Source organism: Arachis hypogaea, chromosome 9 (assembly GCF_003086295.3).
Source record: "Arachis hypogaea cultivar Tifrunner chromosome 9, arahy.Tifrunner.gnm2.J5K5, whole genome shotgun sequence".
NCBI classification, from domain to species: Eukaryota; Viridiplantae; Streptophyta; class Magnoliopsida; order Fabales; family Fabaceae; genus Arachis; species Arachis hypogaea.
This window is the reverse complement of record NC_092044.1, coordinates 73,802,481-73,810,921: the sequence shown is the minus strand read 5'-3', so window position 1 is coordinate 73,810,921 and position 8,441 is coordinate 73,802,481. Positions and strand designations below refer to the sequence as shown.

The 8,441-nt window shown below is 32.7% G+C and overlaps 1 long non-coding RNA gene across 1 annotated transcript; it reads left to right on the top strand.

Moving 5' to 3' along the window:
- Positions 1-1,206: 1,206 nt before the first annotated feature.
- Positions 1,207-7,869, top strand: LOC112711047 (uncharacterized). The gene is made up of 2 exons (XR_003157179.3): positions 1,207-1,960; positions 5,048-7,869. It is a non-coding gene; the product is annotated as an uncharacterized lncRNA (long non-coding RNA).
- Positions 7,870-8,441: the final 572 nt, after the last annotated feature.

Genomic DNA, 8,441 nt, shown 5'->3' with positions numbered 1-8,441 from the left:
GTGAAAACTTATTACTTTTAATTTCATTTAATGCAATTATGATATTTTGTCTTTCTTTAATGCTTGTTTGAGTTTTTATTATTATTCTCATGCAATTGGTAGTTTAGATTTATTTTTATTGCAATTTATGATATTTTTCTTTTTATGCATGTTAGGTGTTTGATAAAATGTCTCTTATAGTTTTTGCCTAGTTTTTCACCCTCTTTGTTAGGAATTGGGTAATTAGGTAAACTTGAGTCATGGATGTCCATTCCAGATTATGTTAGGATTGTTAGTTGGTTTGGTTTCCATTGATGCTAGTCTTTTACTAAGTAATTTGTGAGTTGACTAGGATTTATGGATTGAGATCAATTATGCCCTTTTGACTTATCCTCGATGTTAGGAATGACTAATTGGAATTAATTCTATGTATTTACCATGTTTGTGTAGGATAGGAATCCTTAATTTCCCAATCCTTGCTAAGAGTTCTTTTTTGCCACTTTAAATTCCATTTTTGATTTACTTGCTTTGAGTTTTAATTTCTTGCATTTTAATTTCTTGCCAATTGCTATCAAATCCCTTTTCTTCATAGCCAATAATTGAGCACTTAATTGTAATTTCTAGGAAGCATGACCTGGAATTTAAAACTCCCGGTTATTTTGTGTTGATTGTGACATCTTTGATTTAAATTTCGATTGAGAGTTAATTGTTGGTCTAGACTATACTTGCAACGAGATTCTATTTTTGTGAAATTCTAGATCAACATTAATTCTCACACCAAAAATTTGGCGTCGTTGCCGGAGATTTGTAATATTGTTACATCGTTGGCTATTATTAATATGTGAATATGTGAATAGTTTGTTTTTGATTGGTTGCTTGTCTTTTTTTCTTGTAAATATGTCTCTTGATTGTTAGCTTGCTTTAATGAATTTTTGTTTTAAAATGGATATGTGAATAATTAGTAATGTTTAAATTTCTTTTTTGACTTGAGTTGCATGTTTAAAATTTTTAATTAGTTTTTGAATGGTTAAATTAGTTTTAGTAGAATTTTATTTGTACATATTAAACCTGCTTTGAATAATTCATAATTTTGATTTAAAAAATAAACTTTTTAATAATTTTAAAATGAATGTGAATAGTTACATATTTTTATTAATTTCTTATTTATATGCATATTAGAATGTTAGGTAAAATTCTATTTTAATGCAAAAAAAATCATCTGTACGTACGTACGTACGGACAAGTGTGTACACATGCACACTTCAATCCAAGACCTATGGCGTTCGCACAGTTTGGTGCACTCGCACAGTTTCTATTTCCCCGTTCGTGCGTACGCACTCTCTTACAAAATTGAACCAACGTCCATCATCTTCTTCACCATCATCACCAGCCCTTCTCCGTCTGTCACCCACAACCGACACAGAGCCACCACGTCTCTCTCTTTCTTCTTCTTCCCCTCGCCTCACCTACGCCGAGCCCAGAACCCACCGGACCACCACAACGCCACCGTAGCCCCATCTTCTGCCCAACCAGCCTCCACCCACCATTATAAAACCACCGGAGCCCTCTTCCCCCTGCCCGAACCCTAGCTCCGCCAACCACCACCGCGAACCACCGTAGCCTCCACCATCGACGAGCCACGGTGACCCAACCCTCCTCTCCTTTCTCTGGTAGCCCAAAGCCACCAGCTCCTCCTCGCCGTCGTCCACCATCACCTTCGCGCTAACCCAGAGCCCACCGTCTGCACCAGCAGCTTCCTCTTGTCCTTCCCAGCGCGTCTCAACACCTTCTCTGTTTCAGCTTCCGGTGCCAAAACTGTCGCACTCCAGCCCTTTTCTCCAGTTTCCGGCCAGCAATCCACCAACGGCAGCAGCAGCCTGAAGTTGCCGTGCTCAACACCACCCAGTGACACTGCTTGTCACTACTGCTCCAACCCCTGTTTCCCCTGTTTCTTTGTTTTTCTCTTTTGTTCTTCAAACAGGTTTTAATTAAACTTCCCTTTGAATTCTTATCTGTTTTACTTAAGTTAGGATTAGTATATGTTAATTTTTATTTGGTAATTGAATTGGTTAAGATTATTTGCTGCTGTTAGGTTGCTTTAGAGTAGAATTAGTGTTAGTTCACAGACAATTAATCATGCTATTATGTTTCTTGAGTTCGAATTTCATTTGTTTGGAATGGATTGACTGAATTGCTGTTGAATTACTGAGATATATTGCGGATTCTTGTAAATTTGATCCTGATTTTGTGAATGGAGGTTGAATGAATACTTGGTTGTGATAATTGATTTGTTTAATGCCTTTGCATGCCAAGTATTTGATAATATGCCTCAAAGAGCTTTTCTTAAAAACTATGAGTCTATCTTTGGAAATCAATATTTGTTACACATGTTTATTGTTCTTATGCATTGGTAATGAATTTGATTTGTTCTAATTGACCAAATTGTTAAATTTTTGAATGATTGAGGCATTTATCTAATAGTACAAGATTAATTAAACTGGTCCTATTTAATCCAATTATATTAACTTTATGCGTTTCATTGGATTTGGGTTATATTAGGAATGAAACTCAATTTTTAAATTGAATCTTGTGTTATTAGTTAAATGAATTACATTGGTGTTTGAACTTGTTCCTCTTACGTTGCTTGAGCACTGTTCTTGTTTAGTTCATACACCGTTGTTTGTGAATATCCCTCTATGACTATTTTGGATTTTGAATTGCATGTTGTAGCTACCATGTGATTTAGAATGTTTGTGCTTGGCATGATTCATTAAGCTTCATTGTGATAAAGGATTGTAATGTTATGAAAAGTATTTGTTGATGGAGTTGAGTGTTTATGTTGTGTGTAAATGCCAAATTAACTTCTTTAAAAGTTAAAAAAAAATTTTGAATTTCAATCACAACATCACACATTTTAAAGCTTTTGTTTTGTACAATCCATCACATTGCATAAATTCTTGAATTGCCTAAGTGATTATTGAGCTTCTTGTTGCTTGTTTACTAATTAGTAGCTTGCAATTATTTTGAAATCACTTTAGGCACACTAATTGAGTTGAATTTGAATCTTGATTGAAGTAATGTGACATAGTGCTTTCAATTCTCCAATGTGTGAATTTTAAACCGCCGGCAAATTTAGAATTCACACATTGCTTTTCTTCATGTCACAAACACACATTGCTTTTCTTCATGTCACAAACGCATCAATTTAACTCATTTTAGTGTATTCAACCTCACTCTCCTTGTTTGAATTAATTCTTGATTTAAGTATTGCTTTGCTTTGCTTTACTCATCTTGCTTGCATCACTTGTAGTTATATTTTAGTATATTCTCTTTTACATTTTTCAGAATGAGTCATTGTAAAAAAAAAAGGAGATGGACATGGATGCGGAGGATACCCTGAATAAACTTTCTATATTTGTTTTGATTAATGCTGCTGTTTGGAAATGTTGCTATTTCATTGATTTTTTTTCTTTGTTTGTTGCTGATGATTTGCCCCTGTGCTTATTTGGCTTGCTTGATGCTGCTGTTTGAACCTATTACCTTTGTTAATTGTGTTGTTTTGGTGCTAAATTTTGGACCATTATTTCTGTTCATTGTTCATGGCTGTTGGAATGAGCCAGTTGCTAGGTATTGTTAATGGTTGATGGTGCAGTGATGATTTTGACCAAAATTCTGAGTTTAGGTTATTATTGCTGCTGGTTCCTTAAAGCGTTAAAACTTAATTGTTCATTGCTGTTGTTTGCTGGCCTATTTGTGATTTCATATGAATTTACATCTGGGTTTTGCGTGTTTAAATGTTAAAGTATTCATAGGAAGTTTGAATTGATTGGTTTAATTGGGAAAATAGGCCAATTTACTGGCGAGATGCTGCCGGATTTTTCCTAACATTGTTTCATTAAATGACATTGTTTTATTTGGTGTAACAAGATTCTATTTGACGGATTTCTGTGTCAACAGAATCTTGTTTGCTAAATGGTTTTGGAAATTTCTTAAGAGCTTCCTTACAAGTTTTGGTCAATTCTTTAACCTCTTTGCTTGTTTTAAATTGTGTGTTATTCTTAAGTATTGAATAAGTTTTGCATGGATTTTTAAATTGACCACAAACTTGAAATTCTTTTAAAAGAAAAGCCTCTTTTGCATGCTCTCACAAGATTGAAGATTTCCTTTTACCTATGTGACTAAGTTGATTCTTTTTCCCTTTGCCTATATTGCCTTGAGTCACATGGGGCATGAAGTTTTCAACTCTTGTCTCAACCTTGTGACTTTCATGCCTCATTGGAATTTGGTGTTTGAATGTTTCTTGGTTGACTTGTTTCTCAATATTTTTCACTTTGTCAACACCAAATTGTTTTCACTTATGCCAATTGCTTGTGATTGATACCTATTTCATTATGTGCTCTAAACATACATTTGTATTACTTGTTTTGGCATATTGAATTGTTGAGAATATAAACTTGCTTGTTTTAAAACTTTGGAAACTTTTTGGAATTAAGGAACGTTTTTACTATGCACCTAACTTTTACTTTTCTTTTCTTTTTCAACTAACTCTTTCTTTTTCCTTACATAACTTTTGACCTCTGTTTTCTTTTTCAAATAACTTTTTCTTTTCTTCACCTAACTTTTAACTTTTCTTTTTCAACCAACTATTTTCTTTTTACTCACATAACTTTGACTTTCCTTTTCCTTTTCAACTAACATTAATTTTTCAACTAATTTTTTTTCTTTTCTTCACATAACTTTTGATTTTCCTTTTCTTTCTCAACTAATTTTTTTTCTCTTCACTTAACTTTTAACTTTTTTTTCCTTTTCAACTAACTTTTCTTTTAACTTTTTAACTATTTTCTTTCTCTTTGTGCATAGCAACAATGACCCTTTCTTCTTTTTAGCTTTGATAAACAAGCAAGTTAGCTTTCTTAGATGCCTAAATTTGATTGGAAGTTGCTTTTATTTGCTTTTAACTTGAATCTCATGTATGCTTTCATTCAAATTTATTTTATTTGTCCACTTCATATATATGCTGTTTTGTGGCTTAGTCCTCTGCTTTTCAGCACCACCATCGTTCTTGCAGCCACTCCATCCGAGCATTCTGAGGAGGAGGAGGCCCAACATCATGAGCCAGAGGAGGCACGAAACCCACCAGCTGAAGGTGGAGTGACGCAGTGACGACTCCTTCCACTCCATATGATTTTGAGCACCGAGGACGGTGCTACATTTTAAGTGTAGGGAGGTTGTCTAACTTCAGTAGCACATTTTGGGTGAAAAATTTCATTTCTGAACACTTTTAGTTTAGTTTCTTTTTATGCTTTTTTGTTTTTTTGTATATATTTTATCTTTTTGAAAACCTTTTTACTTAGTTTATTGCACTTAGTTTATTTCACATTTTAATTTTGCTTGTACATAACCTAGTATTATATTGTAGTGATGCATATTTTTACATTTTCTTTTAATTTTGGCTTTTACATATGCTTTTTAGTTTTTAGTTATGATTGTGATTTGGATGATGTGATGATTGCACTAAGTTGATTTCCTATACACTTGCTATTTTGGTTTGATTGAAATTAGGAAACAAATTTAGGATTTTTGACCTTTTCCATCCAATCACACTACATACATATATAGAATAAATGTTAGTCAATTAATGAAATTTCCAAGAGACTTACTTTTTATACAGGGCATTGAAATTCAAATTGAATTGAGTTTAAAATTTGCATTGAAACTTGCATGATTCATACATTGTGGAATATGGTTTTTGAGTTAAAGAATATACTACTTGTGAGGTTTTGAGCCTTATTGTGTGGTTACATTATTTGACTACTTATTTCATTCTTGTGTGTTGCTCTTTTCTATGATTGCAATATTTAGTTTGTTTAATTCTACATATACATTGTTTAGTGTATATTTATGCAATTATGTGATTGAGGCCATCACTTCATTATAGCTCAATTAACCTAAAAAGCCTACCGTTTTATTTACCTTTTCTTAACACTTTGAGTCTTTTAATCCTCTTTTGTTCTTTATTGAGCACACCACTAGCTATAAGCGAAAAAATAATGAATGTCCTTATTTTGAATCTTTGAATAGCTTAAGTTAGTGAGAGTGTGTAATGTTTATATGTGGAAAAAATGTGAAAATTTTGGTTGATGAAAATGTGTTTTATATTTATTAAGAAATATTGAAAATTTAGGTACATGCTCATGTAAAATTATGGAAACCATATGCATTGATGTGTTGGTATATATATTATGTTCTTGAAAAAAAAGAAAAAAAAAGAAAGAAAGAAAAAGAAAAAGAAAGAGAAGAAATAATAAAAATGGGACAAAATTACCCCAATATGGAATTCAATAAGAATCAATGCATATGTGATGAATGAAATTAAAATGCACGAGTGTGTGTAGATGTAAAAGTGAGATTTTGGGTAGCTAAGTTTCATATTAGAATTGTATAGGTTGTGTATGTGTTAGGTGATAACTTAGATTAATCAAAGATTTAAATGTAAACTCACTTAGCCATATATATATATCCTTACCTTTACCCTTAGCTCCATTACAACCTTGAAAAGGCCTTATGATATTTGCATATGTACATTAAATTTTTGTTGATTGGTTAGATGAAGAACAAACTTTAGAAAGCATGATTAGAGGAGAATTGAGTGAATTGACCCTAAACACTTGAGTGATTAGAGTGTATACACATTCGGTGAGGGATCAATCACCCAATTCCATATTTCCACCTATGATCATTGCTTATCTTGCAAGTTTGCTTAAATTCTTCTATATGACTCAATTCAATCGTGAATGTGATTTGGTTATGATTGCCTTAGTCCTTGATTGTGTATGGATGCTTTCTTGGAAATTGATTTATTTGGACTAATTAAATACATATAGATAGTTAGATAGCATAGTTACATACATATAGATACATTGCATATAGATAGTTTGCATTGAAGAATTGTTGATTTCCCTTCTTGTCTTTCTTTGGTATAGCATGAGGACATGCTATTGTTTAAGTGTGGGATGTGATGAATCCACATTTCATGATATTTATTTGCTTTAATTAGATTGATTTCATTTACTTTTCTTTTATTTATTCATTGAAATAGCATAGTTTCATGATTTCTTCCTAAATTGTGCTTAAAAGTAAAAACATGTTTTTTAGGATCTAAAATTGCTAAATTTTGTTCACTTTAATTCCATTTGATGCTTTGATGTGTTTGTTGAGTGATTTAAGGTTTTGAAGGCAAATATGGATTGAAGAAGTGAGGAAGGAAAGCATGCAAAGTGGAAGAATTCAAGAAAGCTGCCAATCCTGACCTCTCTGTACTAAATGGATCATAACTTGAGCTATGGAGGTCTAAATGAGGCGGTTTCAGCGCCATTGGAAAGCTAATATTCGGCGCTTCAAAATGATATACAATTTGCCATAGTGGACATGGAGTTTGGGTGTGTGTACACACACACACTTGTGTGTACGCACAAGAAGAAAATCAACAAGTGTGCGTACGCACAAGTCTTGGCACGTGACCTCATTGATTGCAACTCGCTGGCAGCGATTTTTGGGCTTCCAGAGCCTAATCAAACTCATTTCTGAAGTTATTTCAAGCCAAATTGAAGAGGGATGAAGGGGGAGCAATTAGGTTTAGGTTTTTACATGTTTTAGCTTAGTTTTTCTAGAGAGAGAAGCTTCCCCTTCTCTCTAGAATTTAGGGCTGTTGTCTTAGATTATTTTTAATTTCTCTCTTTAATTCTTGTTTTAGTATAGTTTTATTTATGTTTTCATGCTTTCTTGTCATGATCCTTAGTTTTTTTTTATTATATTCTCATTGCCACTTTTAGTTTGTGAACACTTGTTACTTTTAATTTCATTTAATGCAATTTTGATGTTTTGTCTTTCTTTAATGCTTGTTTGAGTTTTTACTATTATTCTCATGCAATTAGTAGTTTAGATTTATTTTTATTACAATTTATGATATTTTTTCTTTTATGCATGTTAGGTGTTTGATAAAATGTCTTTTATAGTTTTTGCCTAGTTTTTTACACTCTTGGTTAGGAATTGGGTAATTAGGTAAACTTGAGTCATGGATGTTCATTCCACATTGTGTTAGGATTGTTAGTTGGATTAGTTTTCATTGACGCTAGTCTTTTATAGTAATTAGTGGGTTGACTAGGACTTATGAATTGAGATCAATTATGTCCTTTTAACTTATCCTCGACGTTAGGATAGACTAATTGGGATTAATTATACGCAATTACCATGTTTGTGATCCATGACTAGGATAGAAATCCTTAATTCCCCAACCCTTGCAAAGAGTTCCTTTTTGCCACTTTAAATTCTATTTTTGATTTACTTGCTTTGAGTTTTAATTTCTTGCATTTTAATTTCTTGCCAATTGCTATCAAACCCCTTTTCTTCATAGCCAATAATTAAGCACTTAATTGCAATTCCTAGGGAGAACGACTCAAAAT